Source organism: Chiloscyllium plagiosum, chromosome 36 (assembly GCF_004010195.1).
Source record: "Chiloscyllium plagiosum isolate BGI_BamShark_2017 chromosome 36, ASM401019v2, whole genome shotgun sequence".
NCBI classification, from domain to species: Eukaryota; Metazoa; Chordata; class Chondrichthyes; order Orectolobiformes; family Hemiscylliidae; genus Chiloscyllium; species Chiloscyllium plagiosum.
Window position 1 is genome coordinate 7,871,629 of NC_057745.1, and position 18,810 is coordinate 7,890,438.

The window sequence follows — 18,810 nt, forward strand, 5'->3', positions numbered from 1 at the left end:
TATTTTCTGCCAGTCATTGTTTTCTTTAGTCATCTCCAAGCCTGAGTTTGGCTAACCCCAGACGTCTGCCAATTGATATGGGGTCATAGCGGTTCCCATGTGCACTCAAGAGATTTGAGTTGTTACCGATAATGATGCAATTCATAGGTGTTAAATTGAAAAGCTTCAGCTATCTTAACCTTCTATCCAAAGCTCATACGAATTTTCTTATAGCATTCTTACCTTTTCTAAGACATTCCAACTTGGGTGTAAAATAGGTGACCTTTTTACATATCTACTTTAGCAAAACAAATCCTTTCTCTGGAGAGAAGATTATTTGTGACCAAGCAAGATGATTCACTGTGTCACTTGGAGCTGTTTTAAGGTGTTATTCAGTTAGGCAGATGCTTGTCAGGGCCTATAATGGTCTTACTTTAGTTAATTTACTGAAGGTCAAACTTCTGACTACATTCATCATTGTTTTCCTCTCCTAGAACCTAAACAAGACACACCAATTTGACAGAAATCAGTCTTTATAATTGTCCTATCAGCTTAGGTAGAATGACCCTTTCATATGGTCATATGGGCAGCACAATAGCTCAATGGTTAGCACTACTGCCTCACAGTGTCAGGGACCTGGGTTTGGTTCCACCCTTAGGCTACTGTCTGTGTGTTGTTTGCACATTCTCCCTGTGTCTGTGTGGGTATCCTCTCGTGCTAAAGTTTCCTCCCACAGTCCAAAGATGTGAAGGTTAGGTGTATGGACATGTTAAATTGCCCATAGCGTCCATGGATGTGCAGGCAAGGTGGATTAGGCATGAGAAATGCAGGATTTTAGGGAGACGGTAGGAGGTGGATCTGGGTGGGATGGTTTTCGGAGAATTGGTGTGGACTGAATGGCCTGATTCCATGCTGTTGGGATTCTATGATTCAGATTGGTGACCTTGAGAATGAATGCCTATCAATACCAATACTCCACTGAGAATCAGCTGCTTTTCCTGGTGAGTCCTTCACTTATCTTAGCTTTCCCAATATTAGCCCACCCACAATTGTATATTGTACTCAAAGAGTTTGCCTGGCCTCTCAGTTGAAATACAAGGAAAGACAAGTTTCAATGTTGAAATACAAGTTTCAATGAATTAAGAAAATAGAAATTGCATTTGCCATGTCAAAACACCTGTAAGTCATCATCGGGAAGATGCTTTTGTATGAGGGTGTGCTGCCCTGTTGTGTGCTCCAAGGAGAGATACAGTACAGCCTGATATTGGGAAAGAAACCCTTTTTGCCCTGCAGCAATCTTCAGTTCCCATTCTGTGGTCTCAGTGCTAGAGCTGTCAAGTAATTTGGAATTTGGGGCAATTTTGCTCTGCAGTACTGGATACTTAACTGAACCTGTTCAAAACTACTTTGCACATTACCCTTGAAGACTCGTCTAACCCATCCACCTGGGCTTGGTGTGAACCCAGGTCCCAGAGGTGAAGGTCAATTGCACAACCACAGTCCCCAGTAGGGTATTTCAGTGCAACCTTACGGTGAATTAATGATGCCTACTTCTTTGAACAGCTTTCCATCTGTTCCTCTCAATGAAACATCCACCTGTCTCTTTAAGCTTATTGAGCCTCCCCAGTTTAAGGATTTTGCACAAAGAGCATTCGAAACTTGTTCTTTCTAGAAAACCATCTCATGACAAATGCTGCCTCACTTCTGCAAAGTGCCACTCCTTATTTCGCAAACACATTGACACAAACCTTAGGGAGGTAGAGCCAGCATTGAATCCAATGCAGTATTGGTCGGGTATCAATATTCAGCAACTGGCAACACCAGCAGATTGGGTGTTCTGTATGCACCTCACACTGGTAACCCTAGAAACAATGATTGTTATTGCTATTGTCTCCCATGGCAACATCACAGAATAAATGATGGCCACTGTGGTGTAGTAAGAGCAAAGCAGAGGTGGGCTTCGGCTATACTGAAGATTTTTCACTGGATACTTTTATGGAAGTTCTCCTCTGTTAAATACACTGAAATATGTTGCAATTTGGAAAGTCTTCTGTTTTTGCTGTGACAGTCATTACTCAATAGGCAGTCATCATTCTGATTCTTTTAACAATTGTCAAGAAGGGGTTATTGCTGGAGAGTGTGATATTTTCTCATGCTCACTGTCCAGTGACAGCAACAAACTTTCTCAAATGAAGTAAGGTTTAAAAACTGTGCTTCCCAAAAATTTTCCAACTGGCATTCTATTTCAGTGTTTGACAATCGTCATGACTCCTGAGTAAGAACTGAGAGAGCGGGTTTGGTAGGGAAACTGGGTCCCTACTGGAATGTGAGGACAGCTCTTATAACTTGGTAAGTGCTCCATGGCAGCCATTGATGTCTCAAAGCTATGGACACCAAAATCTCAGCTCAAGAGCCATTTGGAGATCCAGTCCTAACTGTGGAATGCCCTACAGTAAAAGGTTTGATACAGAGTAAAGCTATTTTGCCACAGCAGCATGCCTCAGTTGCAACCTCAGAAAGATATGCTTTACCCATACAAGAAAAAGGAATTGGAGGGAGGAGGATGAGAATGAGGAATATCACAATATTCTCGACACATCTCACATCTTTGTTCCAAGATAAATTGGGCACATGTAGGGAAGTTGGTATGTGAAAACTCACAACTGTGGCTATTGTTTCAAGTAATATACTTAAAGCCTGCTACAAACAAAACTGAAGCTCCTATAGCAGAGCTAAAGGTCACATGTTTGCACCAAGCTAGCCAGCACACTATATAAAAATGCATTTCCCCAAACATCTCCCTTTTCACAAAGAAACATCAAAAAGTCTCCATACCATCATTAACAATTGCAAGTTGTTAAAGTTACCCAATACACATGACAAAAAAAATTATTTATCAACTGTAATTCATTAACAATGTGTTCTACGGCAAGACTTTGATAGGACTAGTTGTCAAGCCCTGATATTCTGCAAGCAATCATAATCATACAAATCACCATTCAAGTTACTAAGATGGTTGATAGACTGTGACTACCACCTAAGGTAAAAGAATCGCACCCCAGGTTTCATCAATGAATGAGAATACAAAACAGTATTTATTATAATAAACTTAGCAATTAGCAAGCAGCAAAATGAATGATTAACTTCTGACATACAATTTTAACCAAATCCCCTTTAAATACCAACCCACACACATTTATTCACAAATAGGACAGACCAGACAGGGAGTTCTATTGAAATATCATGAGGGAAAATCATAGGCAAAAAGAAAGATTCTGTGGATCAAGAATCCAATCAATAAGAATAGAATGAGACAAATTTCTCAAAATTCTTTCATTTTATTTGTTGCCGTGAGGTCACATTGTTATTATCTTGGAGAACCTCAATCAATAGCCAGTCAGTTGGATCTAGGTCTTTACTTGAATTACAATTGCTTCTTTTCAGAGTTTTTGTGTACCTCTGTTTTATTTTGTTACTGACAGAGGTTGAAAGAGGTAGAGCTTGTTCACTTGCAGGCTTTTTGGAAGCCTAAGTACAACTATTCTCTCTGTCCTGACTCAAACTGCAATGTAAATTCCAAAGTCTGTTTGAAGGCAGCTTTTCAATCCAAAGGCACCTGGTGCCTGCATGTCTTCCAAAACTATCAAATCTAACTTGTTCACAAGTTACTCTACAGACCTTGTGTAACCAATAAGTAAACACTGCAATATACCACTTTTGACCATGAGTAGAAAAAATTAATAGTATTGCACTCCCCTGGAACCCTGATGTTGGGATTCAATGTCTTTATGCCTTTGAAATCTCTGAGTTTGCAACTCCCCAGTGAGATCTAGGGTATAGTACAGTTGCTAGCACTCTATCCCCAGCACAAACAACAGAGTTGCTGCTTTTATATGCTTAAAATTTTATTTAATTCTGCAGCTATTTCATAGTTCTGTCACTGAGAGTAACCACTTTTAGATTAGATTTGATTCCATACAGTGTGGAAACAGGCCCATCAACTCAACAAGTCCACACTGACCCTTCCAGGTGTAACCCACCTAGATTCATTTCCCTCTGACTAATACACCTCACACTATGGGTAATTTAAAGCAAGGTCAATCCACCTGGCCTGCACATCTTTGGACTGTGGGATGAAACCAGAGCACCCGGAAGAAACCCACTCAGACACGGGGAGAATGTGCAAACTCCACACAGACAGTCGCCCAAGGCTGGAATCGAACCCGGGTCCCTGGTGCTTTGAGGCTGCAGTCTAACCACTGAGCCACCGTGCTGCCCCAAATTGTCTCATGCTTCCTTTCATTTCCATAGCATTGGGGAATGATAAATTCAGAGCTACCTGATACCTGACCCACCACCTCAGAGATGGTTTTAGTTCTTGTTTGCTTATTTTTTACTGTATGCCTACACCTTTAAAAATTCACTCAATCTTAGCTTTGCAATTCTGATGCCATGTTTCCAGTAAATGTGCTAATGACTGCCACAAATAGCAATTAAAGCACGTATAGTACCAGTAAAGGTCACATAATAATAGCAAGCTGCCCAGTACACTCGTCCAAACATTTATTTTTAACAAGGGACTGTATAACTGGGAAATAGGTTTCACAAAATCTAATATATAAGCAAGAGTGCCACTGATGGTGGAAATCTCCCAGGTACCAGTTGATAAACCATGAGGCTATAGTCAGTAATTGCAATAAATTTATAGAGTCATGGAATCACACATCACAGGGGGATCATGCCCTGTGCTGGCTATCAATTAGTCCCACTAATCCGTTCTTCCCTACAAACCTTCCCAATATTTCCTTAGCAAGAATATATTCAGTTCTTTTATTGGATTTAATTTAATTTCATTTTCATTTCCTTTCGTTTCTCTAATACCATACTAGACTTGATCTTGTGGGAACACCTTCAATTACCCACTGCCAACATCCTTCAACTCAACCAGACACCAAAATAAATGACCATACTTATAATGTATTATCTAAGATTAATTGGCACCAACGAATCTTTATTGACATCTAATACTGCACCTACGTTACATTAAAGTTCATATCGGTACTAGATATCCCTATTAGCCATTCTTTTCCCAACTCTTTTTATCCAAAATGTTTACTAGCTGTACAATAAAGTCTTCATTAAATACGACAGGGACTAGCAGTTTTCAGAAGCCCAGTTTTCCTGTATGTGGTGAAGCTGTTCTGTAACAAAGGTTAAGCCATTATTGCTAGCTGTCACCTCTCAAGGAGGTTAATCTGCTAATAATTAATATATGATTGCCGCCCATCTATTGATCTGACCTGGAGTATCGTCCTTTAGCTGTGTTGTGTTCTCTTGAGGGGAGGAAGGAGCGGGGGAAGGGAAAAGTTTACTGCAACCTTCAGATGTACCTCCTGCTTCTGTGTTTCAAATCCTGGTCTCCAGGGGGATACCAGTGCAGAGAATCTCTGGCTCACCATCATCATCTGATTACAAGAGCGATATTGACTTACTCATCAAAAAAGATGCTGATAATTATTACTAATTTAATGGTTTGTGAAATTTATTAACCCATCAGGCATTCTCATTCTTTTAGTGTGGCTTCAGGAATGTAAGCATTTTCAGATATAAACAGAAAGAAAGCTAGAAAACAGTGATGTATTGAGTAAAATGAAGCAAGACATTAGTTCTGAAATTTTTAAAACTAATTTTTATGCTATGTGGATTTGATGTGTAATGAGGCAGACTTGATTAGGGAGCTTAAGATGATGGAACCCAAAGGGGCGATTAACCATAATATGATTGAATTCACCCTGCAGTTTGAGAGGGAGAAGGTAGAATCAGATATAATGGTATTATAATTGATAAAGGTCACTAGAATGACATGAGGGAGGACATGACCAGAATTGATTGGAGGGGAAGCTTAGCAGGGAAAATGGTGGATCAGCAATTTCAGGAGTTTCTGGAGATAATTTGGGAGGTACAGGAGAAACTCATCCCAAGGAAGAAGGAGCATTCTAAGGGGAGGATGAGGTAACCATGACTGACAAGGCAAGTCAGGGACAGGATAAAAGTAAAAGAGAAAACATACAGTGTGGGGAAGCTTAGTAGGAAGCCAGAGGATTGAGAAGCCTTTCAAAACCAGTAGAGGATAACTAAAAAAGCAATAAGGAGGGGAGAAGATGAAATATAAGGGTAAGCAAATTAGTAATATCAAAGAAGACTGCAAGAGTTTGTTTCCTGATTTGGGCTGTTAGTCTGGTGCAATCAGCAGCCCTGGTTGACAGATATAAACACTCTGAGAGCTGGCTCTGTGGGAGCTGGATCAGTGTCAAAGAATTTCCACATGCAAATAAAAGGTGACTTGGTGATGGGATACTGACTTCTGTGGAATTATTTTGATTGTGACATTGCAAATACTGTAGAAAAGAGTTGCCTTGAATTTCCACATTCCTTTCTGCTGTGTGACTTGGTGATTACATTCACGGTCATGATTGCAACTTCCCTATTTGGGTCTAGAAGGTTCAAGGAAGGACAAAATTCTAACTTGCGCTGAGATGGTTGGTCAAGTTCAAAGCAGAGCTCAAGGGTCCATAAACCTTAATGCCCAGAATGAAGGTGGAAAGAAAGATCACCTCAAAGGCTCTCCACATTACCTGGCAGAATGTTGAGTTGAATGAGTTGTGTGTTAAGACTAGAAGAGGGCAAGACTTTACTTCTAAGTGTCCTACTAGCTGAAAACTGATATCGGCTATTGATATTTTAAAAAATAATCACTTAAGCAAACTCTAATGAGTGCAGGCACCCCAAGAAGTAGCAGAAGTTATAGCACCTTCGGAAAATAAATACATTAATCACACTCAAAGCCAATGGGTACCTCAGCTTTAAAACTAACTTCAGTGTAATTGGCTCTTCCTCGCTCCACTATGCAAATGACAGATCATGGGATAGAAATTTGCTTCGGGCTTGTGTTATTAAGACAAGTGGATAAGGGTGGGGTATACAAGAAGGGTGGTGTCAACAACCTGTTCTATCCAGCTTCAGATATTGCTATAAGGACTTGTGTGGGAAGGAAATGAGATGCATGGAAAATTGTTCATGGTTTCTCTTCACTTCTGTACAGATCTTAGGACTGTAGAGCACCAGAGGACAGAGGTATGACCAACTTACACCAGCCAATGACTCAGCCACTATTAGACTTGTGCAGTCAAGTGTGGTATCTTCAATATTGCACACTCTGAGTTCAGATGATACTTGTTGGCCGGAAGGACAAATACAGAGTTATTTTATGTGCTCCACGTGGCTTTCTACCATGGCAAGTACACCTGTGGTTTTGAGAAGCTGCCTCAGTAAATCAAGCTTTCAAGCAACTAAAATAAAAAAAAACAGCAGATGCTGGAAATCTGGAACAAAAACAGATAGTACTGGAGAAACTCAGTAGGTCTAGCAGCATCTGGAAACAAAAGAAAAGCAGATTTAACTTTTGAGTACAGAAATCCTTTGTCAGAACTGGTATTTATACTGATGATGGATGGAGAGAGTGGGGTTTGCAGGGGAAAGAGTGAATAGTGCACATGGAGATGGTCCCGTGAGAGAGAGAGAGAGAGAGACAGAAACAACCAAAGGATTGCTGATGATAAGTTGAGTCGGGGAAACTGGTGAGTAGGGAAGAGTAAATGGTAGAAAATGGGTTGGCTGTGCTGATAGCAATCCACACGAAACAGGACCTAGGGTGCGGGGGTAAGTTAGAAACATAGAGGAAGGTGTTCACATTCTGAAATTGTTAAATTCAATGTTGAATGCTGAACACTGTAAGGCATCTGGGTGGAAGATAATGTGTGCTGTTCCTTTAGTTCACCTTGTGCTTCACTGGATCACTGCAGCAGGCCTGAGACAGAAATGTTGGCATTGGAACTCAGTGGTGTATTGAAGTGGCAGGCAGCTGGAAGCTCAGGGTCATTTTCGCAGACAGAGCAGAGACATTCTGCAAAGTGGCCTCCTAGTCTGCGTTTTGTCTCCGCAGTGTATAGATGACCACACTGTAAGCAGGGAATACAGTAAACTTGATTAAGTGAAGTGCAGGTACACCACTGCCTCATCTAGAAGTTGTGAAAAGGGCCTGAGTGAAGAGGGAAGAGGTAAGTGGGCAAGTATTGCACCTTTTACGATTTCACGGGAAGGTGCTCTGTGGGTGTGGGGAGGTATTGGGAATAGAGGAGGAATGGACCAGTATGGACCTGAGGGAATAGTCCCTGTGGAATACAGACAATGGAAAGGAGGGGAATATGTTTCTGGTGCTGGAATCCCCTCTGAAGGTGGTGGAAGTATCAGATAATAACCCTTTGGATGTGGAAGCTGATCGGGTGGAAAGTAAGGATCAGGAATACTGTATTGTTGCTGTGGGAAGGAAGGGAAGGTGTGAGGGAAGAGAAGTGTGAGAAATAGGTTGGACTTGGCTAAGCATGGTACCCTGCCCGAAACGTCGATTTTCCTGCTCCTCAGATGCTGTCTGACCTGCTGTGCTTTTCCAGCATCACTCTAATCTTGACTCTAATCTCCAGCATCTGCAGTCCTCACCTTCACCATGGTAATGGGGAAGTCTTGGCTTAGGAAAAAGGTGAACATTTCTTAGGAACCCCTGCAGGAGGTGGCATCATCAGAACTGATGCGATGGAGGCAGAGAAACCGGGAAGACGGGTCAGAGTCCTTACAGGGAGCAGGTATGAGGATGTCTGGTTTATGTGTATCTATGTATAACTGTGGGAGTCAGTGGGTTTCTAGTAGAGCTCAGTGACCAGCCAATTCCAGAAATAGAAATGGAGATGTATTGGAAGGGATGAAAGTCAGAAATTGACTGGGTGAAAGTAAGAACAGAGTGGAAATTAGAAGCAAAATTGATCACATTTTCAATTCCGAACAAGAGAGGAAAGTGGCTCTGATGATGTCATCGATGTACCAGAGAAAGAGTTGTCAGGAGAGACCCGAGTTGAACTGGAGCTAGCATTGTTCCATGTACCCGCAAAGAGACTGGCACAACAGGGACCCACACAGGTACCCATGTCTCCACGCTTGATCTGAAGGTAATGACAGGAGTTAACACAAATATATCTTCATAAAATGTAAAAGTTTCCAGTTTGCAAGACTTGACTTTTGAAATCGGTAGATTGTTTTGATTGATAATGTGGGATATTTGGCATGTCCAGATTGATTTGAAACAAAAACAGAAATTACTGGAAAATTTCAGCAGCTCTGGCAGCATTTATGGCAAGAAATCAGAGTAAATATTTCCGATCCAGTGACGACTCTTCAGAACACATTGACTTGAATATGTGATCAACAAGCAGATGATTGTGTTAAACGTATATCCCTGTATCATGGTTTGGCTCAGTTTAGTCGATTTGCAATAATCTGGGCTGACGACAGCAGAAGGTGCTGTGAACTAGTCAATAGCAGCCCTGTTAAAAACCATTTCCATATCATTAACCCCTCTATTGTGAGGTACATGGTAAGGCCAAGATCAGAATTGAAAGGGCCACACATTTCGGGCTGCCAATCAATCATGCAGGAGAAAGAAGAGTCAATTCATCTTCTGCATCGTGCTCATTTCCCACATGAGTAACTGGGAACAGTGAAAAGAATTGTACCCAGTTATGCTCTATATTCAATCTTCTATAAAAAAAAGAAGAATGTCACATCCATGCAAATCGCTACAGTCATTCTCAAACTGGGAGCCTGCGAGATAATGTTTAAGTGTGAGTATGCTCTTGGGGTCCTAGCTCTGGGACAGGAAATTCTGGGTTCAAGTACCACCCAACCCTGCAAAATGCTTGAACAGGTTGATTGAAAATTATTTTTCCTTTTTTAAAGGATAGCTGAGAATAGAGTATAGATTTTGCATATGCAGCAGGGAATGGGCTGACTGTCTTACCTTGGACGGGACTGCTCATGGACAAATACTGGGAGTAGCCTAAAAATAAATATTGGTTTTCTTAAAAACATGATTAAAATTTTAATATACAACTTAGACAGTGTAACTATAATTTAGATGGAGGAGCAGAGTAAATATATATAACATTCTTTTTAGAAAGAAATCCCTCAACCAAAAATGCTTGAGAACCATTGGACTGAAATACTTTTTGTCAATTTAATCTTGTCCTTACCTAGTTGGGAGGTTGGAGCAGATCTCAGGAACGAAAGTAGAACTGAAATTATTCGCTGATCTATGTCCCTGATCTATCGTAAGGAAAGTTATGCAAGTGACGTTGGGAAAAGAATGTGTGTAAATACTGGGCAGGGTCAGCACTGTGCCATACTGGAGGCTCCCCTGCTATCTCTGATAGTTTGCTCATGCTCACTCTTGAGTTTACTTTATGTTGGAACTCATGTGGATTGAGAGTCATTATAGTAGAGATGGAGGCCATTTAGCCCATTGAACTCATGCTGCTCTGTGTAAAGCACAGTAGTAAGTCCCATTGTCCCCTCTGCCCCTCTAGCCTTGCAAACTTACTTCCCTCAAGTGACTATCCAATTTCCTTTCCAAATTATGGATAGCCTCCACTTCTCCCATGCATTGTGGGCAATGAAATCATGAACATTTAATGATTCCCCATGGGCCTGGTAGGGGTTATCACAAGCAATGATATAGTTAAATGATAAATGCTCATAATTTGTATTTTCATAGGCAATTCAACCACAAAGCTCAATGTCTTCACCCTCGGAACCATTTGGGTAAATGTCTTCTTCACCCTCTCAAAGATCGTCAATCCTTCCAAAGGTGTGGGGACCAGAGCTCGATGCAACACTTTTTTTTCATTCTTTTAAGGCACATGGGTATTGCTGGTGACTCCATCATTGGTTGCTCAACCTTAGTTGCCATTGAAGGTGAATGGCTTGCTAGGCTACTTCAGGAAGTCAATAAAATTGCTGAGGTCACATGTCGGCCGACAGGGTAGGAACGGCAGATTTCCTTCCTTGAAGGACGTGAGTGAACCAGATGAGTTTTCACAAAATCTAGCCGAGTTTTCTGTGGTCACCTTTGCTGAGGCCAATGGTCAAGTCAAAATTTATTTATTGAACGTAAATTCCACCTCCTGTCATGCCAAAATCACTAGCCTGGGTGTTGAGCATAGCTCAGCCAATGACTTGACTACTATGGTGGCAGCACAGTATCTCAGTGGTTATCACTGCTGACTCACAGTGCGAGGGATACGGGTTTGATTCCACCCTTGGGTGACTGTCAGTGTGGAGTTTGCACATTCTCCCCGTGTCTGTATGGGTTTCCTCCCACAGTGCAAAGATATGCAGGTTAGGTGGACTGGCCATGGTAAATTATCCCATAGTGTCTAGGGATGCGTAGCATAAGTGGGTTAGCCATGGGAAAGGCAGGGCTATAGGGATAGAATGAGTCTGGGTGGGATGCTCATTTATGGGTGGTGTTGACTCGATGGGCTGAATGGCCTGCTTCCACACTCCAAGGATTCTATGTACCTATGCCTCCACCTGCTTTTCTGTCACTGAACCAATGCTTTATAAACTTGAGAGATCCCAACCTTCAAGTGAAGAGAAATTTTGAGAGTGAGAAAGCGTAACTCACTCAGAGCTGAACAGGAATGGATATTTGTTGGTCTCTAGAATTGTTGGATCACCAACAAAGTGCAGTTGGCAATGGAATGAGGACAAATTTCACTCCAATTTTTCTTCAATTGGTTGCTTTAAGCAAACCCAGTTGAGATGCTTAAGTGCCTTGATTCCGAGCCTAGTTGAAAATAACAGCCTGGCTTGAGCCAAATCTAGTCTCCATGGATTACTGAAGCTTGGAATTGCCACTGAGTTGGTGTATTAAAATACTAACGTATGTGTCACACGACGCACGATTAACACGGTAAGGTGACAAATTGTATTGATTGTACAGTCTCAGCAGGGGGCACAGAGTCAGGGGCTAGGATTTAGCGCTCTGTGCAACAAGATTTTGGACTGGATAATTACAGGGATATTTAACACCCTGAAAACAATAAATGCTGGAGATCAGAGTGGGTCAGGCAGCCTGCTCTCTCTCTCTCTCTCTCTCTCTCTCCTTGGATGCTGCCTGACCTGCTCTGATCTCCAGCCTTCATTGTTTTCAGTACAAATTTCAGCATCTGCAGTAATTTGCTCCTATTATTAACTCTCTGCCCCAACCAGTAAGAAGACCTAACTGGATTAGATATGTAAGTACTTTGGCTTCAACTGTTCAGCAACCACTGATCATTCCTTCTCTATCTGGACGACAATCGCAGGTTAAGGGTTGTGGCTTGGAGTAGCTTTCAGTGACCATGCACCTGCAGTCCCATCTCCGTCCCTCAGTTGTTGCTGAACTGGGGCAAATGGAGGCTGGTCTGTACTTAGTTTCCCTACTGGGCAGGGGGGAGTGGGTGGGAGCGGCTCCTATTCCTGACTGCTGGGAAGGCAGGAGATTGGGCTAGTGGCAGGTTGAAAAATTTGAGGTGGTGGCAAGGGAGGGATCTCTCCAGATCTGACCCACACAACTATCTGCCTTTTAACCACCTTCTTCACTATCTCCAGGGAGGGGAAAGTCATGCCCAGAGAGTCATTTGCTAAAGGTCGTCTCACCATAGTCTGACCAGACCATAGGGGCTGCTCCCTTACTAGAGAAAAGCAACTGGTGGTGATTTAACCTGAGGGCCATCAGACCTCAGACAAGGGAAGAGGTTGAGAAGGAGAGTCTTTCATGGTAACCTCAAACCAGTGATGGGAATTGAACCCACACTGTTGGCATCATATTGCTCTACAAACCAACTATCCACCCAACTGAGCTAAATCAATTCCCAGGCAGTCATTTACACTATAGAAAGAAGCTATTCAGTCCATTGAGTGTACATCACCTGTCCCAGAAACAATGCAGTCAGTCTTACTTCCCCTCTTGATCTGCATCACCACCCACCTCCTGCCCAATAACACCCCTTTCCCGTGCTGGTCCATTTCCTTCAAGCATCCATCCAATTTTCTTTTGAAATCATTATTTCATTTTGCTTCCACAACCCTCATGGAAATGGACGCCTTTGTAATGTGCACGGGGTTGGGAAGGATCAATGCAGTTCATTGTGGCTGCTCCGCTGTAGTGTCAATGTGTGAGGGACTCAGTGCATTGTGGTCATGTCACTGGAATTGAGAGAAGTTCAATGAGACCTGGGTGTCATGGAAGTAATCATGCAGGTGCAGCAAGCAGTAAAGAAGGTAAACTGTACAATGGCCTTGGAGAAAGTGAGGACTGCAGATGCTGGAGACCAGAGTTGAAAAATGTGATGCTGGAAAAACACAGCAGGCCAGGCAGCATCCGAGGAGCAGGAGAATCGACGTTTCGGGCATGAGCCCTCCTTCAGGAATGAGGCTGGTGTGCCAAGCGGGCTGAGATAAAAGGTAGGGGGGAGGGAATTTGGGGGAGGGGTGCTGGGAATATGATAGGTGGCCTTCACAGCTAGAGCATTCATAAATACGAACAAGGATATCTTACTGCAATTACTGATAAGGCCACACCTGGAATATTATGTCTAGTTCTGGTCTCTTTATCTGAAGATGGATGCTCTTTCTACAGAAGGAGTGCAGTGAATGTTTACCACATGATTCCTAGGATGGCAGGATCGATGTATGAGGAGAGATTGAGTCAGTCAGGATTATATTCACTAGAGTTTAGAAGAACAAAGTGGGGAATCTCATAGAAAAATATAAACTTTTAACAGGACTAGACAGGTTAGGTGCAGGGAGGATGTTCCCAATGGTGAGGGAGTCCAGAACAATGGGTCATAGTTTAAGGAAAAGGGGTAACTCTTGTGGGACTGAGGTGAGGAGAAATATCTTTACTCAGGGACTGGTGAGCCTGTGGAATTCTCGACCACCGAAAGTAGTTGAGGCCAAAGCATTATGTCAGGAAGAATCAAGTAGATATATCTCTTGTAGCTAAAGGATCAAACGATATGATGGGGGGGGGTGGGGTGCAGGATTAGGGTATGGAGGTTGATGGTCAGCCATTATCATAATGAATGGCGGAGCAGGCCTGAGGGGTCAAATGGCCTACTCCTGCTCCTATCTTCTATTTTTCTATGACTAGTAATCTAACAGCTCTGGCTAAAGCTGTGAGGGCACAGGTTCCAACACCACAATGCCAGCTAGAAAAATTTAAATGCAATTAATTTATAAAAACAATTAGAATATAATTCACTGAGGGGGAGGAAAATCTGTACCCATTCTGGTCTATGTATCATTCCAGGCCCAAAACAACATGATTGGCTCTTACCTGCCTGTCTGAGATGGCTTTTGCAAACTGTTCAGTTCAAAGCCAGTTCATCTGGGCAGTAAAATCTGTCCTGTCCAGCATTACCCACTTCCCAAGCAGGAGTAAAGGAGAAAAGAAGTAACAATCACGCTTAATTTTAGTTGTGCCCTCGATCCGGCAGCGCAGGATCTGCGAAAATGCCTCAAAACATTAAGCATTGGACATCCAATTAAGTATTGGACATCCAATAGAAGTTATTCCACTACACAAACCTTTCTGCATTGTGAGATATTCTGTGATGGAGTCAGTCAAAAGGAGTAGGCCTCTCATGTAAAGGGTTCTCCTCTCAGCATTTGTGTGAAGGGGATCAATACAATTTTCATGGTGCCTCTAGCTCATCCTGGCCTGTAACAACTTATCGTAACAACCCCATTTCTGGATTTTCTCTGGATTTTTCTCTGATGTGAAAGGTTAATGAGTGTATTGCCCTGAATCTCAACAGCATGGCACTCACTGCTAGTGGAGATGATTAGTTTCAAATTATTGGGGTGACTGGAACTAGCTACTGATAGAAGGAGGTAACGGAAGCTTGCAAATGGAAGCTAGAAACAGATCAGGAAGAGGTCAAACTGAACACATTTTGCTTCCTGTGACTCAGAAGGTTAAAGAAGTGATACGGTTGGAAACCTATGACCGAAACCATTCCATCTTCCCACATAATGTTGCAAGGCTCTTAAAGCACCTCAGAATTCAAAGTATGAGAAGACGGCAATTAACATCATTAAACATATTCCTTCTGCGTGCCATATGTAATTTATCCCATAGACTCGACCCCACCCATTCAAATGCTTGAGGATAGATTCTGAAAAGCCCCAGAAAATAAGCCAGGTAATATTGCTTCATATGCTGCATTATACGGTTGTGACAAGCTTTATGTTACATTATACCTATCTGCATCCAATCTTAATTAGAAACTCAGATAGCATCATAGAGATGTACAGCACGGAAACAGACCCTTTGGTCCAACTCGTCCATGCTGACAGATATCCTAAATTAATCTAGCTCCATTTGCCAGCATTTGACCCATATCCCTCTAAACCCTTCCTATTCATGCACCCATCCAGATGTCTTTTACATATTATCATTATACCAGCCTCCACCACTTCCTATGGCAGCTCATTGGGTGGCACGGTGGCACGGTGGCACAGTGCCTCACAGCACCAGAGACCCGGGTTCAATTCCCGCCTCGGGTGACTGACTGTGTGGAGTTTGCACATTCTCCCCGTGTCTGCGTGGGTTTCCTCTGGGTGCTCCGGTTTCCTCCCACAGTCCAAAGATGTGCAGGTCAGGTGAACTGGCCAGGCTAAATTGCCCGTAGTGTTAGGTAAGGGGTAGATGTAGGGGTATGGGTGGGTTGCGCTTCGGCGGGGCAGTGTGGACTTGTTGGGCCAAAGGGCCTGTTTCCACACTGTAAGTAATCTAATCTAATCTAATCATTCCATACACACACCACCCTCTGTGTGAAAAGGTTCCTCCTTAGGTCCATTTTATACCTTTCCCCTCTTTCCTTAAACCTATCCCCTCTTGTTTTGGACTCCCCTACTCAGGCTAAAAGGCCTTCGTTATTCACCCTATTCCATGCCCCTCATGATTTTATAAACCTCTATGAGGTCACCCCTCAGCCTTCAACGTTCCAGAAAAATCAGCCTCTCCCTATAGCTCAAACCCTCCAACCCTGGCAACATCCTTTTCTACACCCTTTCAAGTTTCACAATATCCTTCCGATAGCAGGGAGACCAGAATTGAATGTGGTATTCCAAAAGTGGCCTAAATGATGACCTGCACAGCTGCAACATGACATCTCAACTCCTATACTCAAAGCACTGACCAATAAAGGCAAGTGTGCCAGATGCAATCTTCACCATCTGTTGACCTGTGATTTCACCTTCAAGGAATTATGAACCTGCACCCCAAGGTCTCTTTGTATGGCAACACTCCCCAGGATCCTATTATTAAGTGTATAAGTCCTGATTTGCCTTACCAAAATGCAACACCTCACATTTATTTAAATTAAAGTCCACATGCCATTCCTTGGCTCATCGACCCATCAGGTTCAAAGTTCCGTTGTACTCTGAGGTAACCTTCTTAACTGTCCACTACACCACTAATTCTGGTGTCATCTGCAAATGTACTAACCATATCTCCTATATTCACATCCAAATCATTTATATAAATGACAAAAAGCAGTGCACCCAGCACTGATCCTTGTGGCACACCACTGGTCACAGGTCTCCAGTCCGGAAAACAACCTTTCACCACCACCCTCTGTCCTCTATCTTCAAGCCAATTTTGTATGCAAATGGTGAGCTTTTCCCAGATTTTATTTGATCTAACCTTGCTAACCAGTCTACTATGTGGAACCCTGTTGAATACTTGATGAAATCCATATATACCATGTTCACTGCTCTGACTTCATCAGTCTTGTTTGTCACTTCAAAAATCTCAGTCCAGTTAATGAGACACGAATTGCAACGCACAAAGCCATGATGACTATTCCTAATCTGTCCTTGCCTTTCCAAATACATGTAAATCCTATCCCTCAGAATCTCTTCCAACAGCTTACCAACTACAATGTTAATCAGTCAAGCATCGAGTACTCACATAGGGTCCAGCATTAGATGCAATTTCATGATTGAACAACATTTGTTGTTTAATTCTAATTGTGCTCAGAATTATGCTGTCAGACAATTTGTCAACTGGGATTGCAGTATAGTGCATGTGTGAGTACTAGAAACAGCATATATTGGAGGGGTTGATGGCTTAATGGTATTATTGCTAGACTATTAATCTAGAGACCCGAAAAATATTGTGGGGACTTGGGTTCAAGTCCTAATATGGCTGGATGGTGGAAATTGACTTCAATATAAATGAAATCTGGAACTAAGAGAGTAATAATGACTATGAAACCATTGTTGATTGTCAGTAAAACCCATCTGGTATACTGATACTCTTCAGGGGAAAGAAATCTGCTGTCTTACCTGGTCTGGCCTACATATGGCTCCAGACCCACAACAATGTAAGTTGCCTCTGAACAATTAGAGATGGGTGAAAAATTCTGGCTCACATCTCATCAGTGAGAAAAAAAATGAACACAGTGTCTCACTGTTTGCATAATGTGGAGGTGCTGATATTAGACTGGAGTGAACAAAGTTAAAATTCAGACAACACAGGTTTATTTGGAAGTATAAGCTTTTGGAATGCTGCTCTTTCATCAGTTGGCTCCCAGCTGTAAACTTGTTGGACAAAATCTGGTGTTTGTGGGCGGCACGGTGGCACAGTGGTTAGCACTGCTGCCTCACAGCGCCAGAGACCCGGGTTCAATTCCCGCCTCAGGCGACTGACTGTGTGGAGTTTGCACGTTCTCCCTGTGTCTGCGTGGGTTTCCTCCGGGTGCTCCGGTTTCCTCCCACAGTCCAAAGATGTGCAGGTCAGGTGAATTGGCTATGCTAAATTGCCCGTAGTGTTAGGTAAGGGGTACACGTAGGGGTATGGGTGGGTTGCGCTTCGGCGGGTCGGTGTGGACTTGTTGGGCCGAAGGGCCTGTTTCCACACTGTAAGTAATCTAATCTAATCTAAGCTAATGTTGTGTGATTTCTCTCATTGTTTGCAGACAAAAGGAATATGTACACACCTTGTGCCTGTTTTAACTGGAGAAAAAAGATGACAGCCATTCTCTGATTCATTCCTTTGGGGAATGCCTTGACCAATCAGTCAATCTACCTGGTTTAAATTTAAACAAAGCATGCCAGTTAACGGTCTGTTATTATCTAACTGGTACATTTCCTATTGCAATACCATGACCTATCAAAATCTATTTGCCAACAAATCAGCCCATTCCTCCCTGAGACTATAAAACTGTAGTTCCCTTTGGCGTTAGTATTCTTGTGAATTGTCCTGATGAGAAGCTTCAATGAATTATATCTTTATTCCGCTATTTTCTTTTCTCTGTTTTCTATCTGTCTTTATTGTAGTTTAGCTGTAATGTTGGCACTGTACTCTATTGACACAGTTTGATATAATTATGATTTGATGATTTCTTTGATCTTTTGCTTATGCATAAACAATTCTGTTGGCCCCTAATTTCCATAAAATGGCAGTCTGGAGGAGAGTGCAGGGAAGAACATAGAACATAGAATGTCACAGTGCAGTACAGGCCCTACGGCCCTCGATATTGCGATTACCTGTGAAAATAATCTGATGCCCATTTAATTTACACCTTTCCACTATTATCCATGTGTATGTCCAATGCACATTTAAATGCCCTTAATGACGGCGGGTCTACTACTGTTGCAGGCAGGACGTTCCACGTCCCATAGAACATAGAACATAGAAGAATACAACGCAGTACAGGCCCTTTGGCCCTCGATGTTGCGCCGATCCAAGCCCACCTAACCTATACTAACCCACTATCCTCCATATACCTATCCAATGCCCGCTTAAATGCCCATAAAGAGGGAGAGTCCACCACTGCTACTGGCAGGGCATTCCATGAACTTACGACTCACTGAGTGAAGAACCTACCC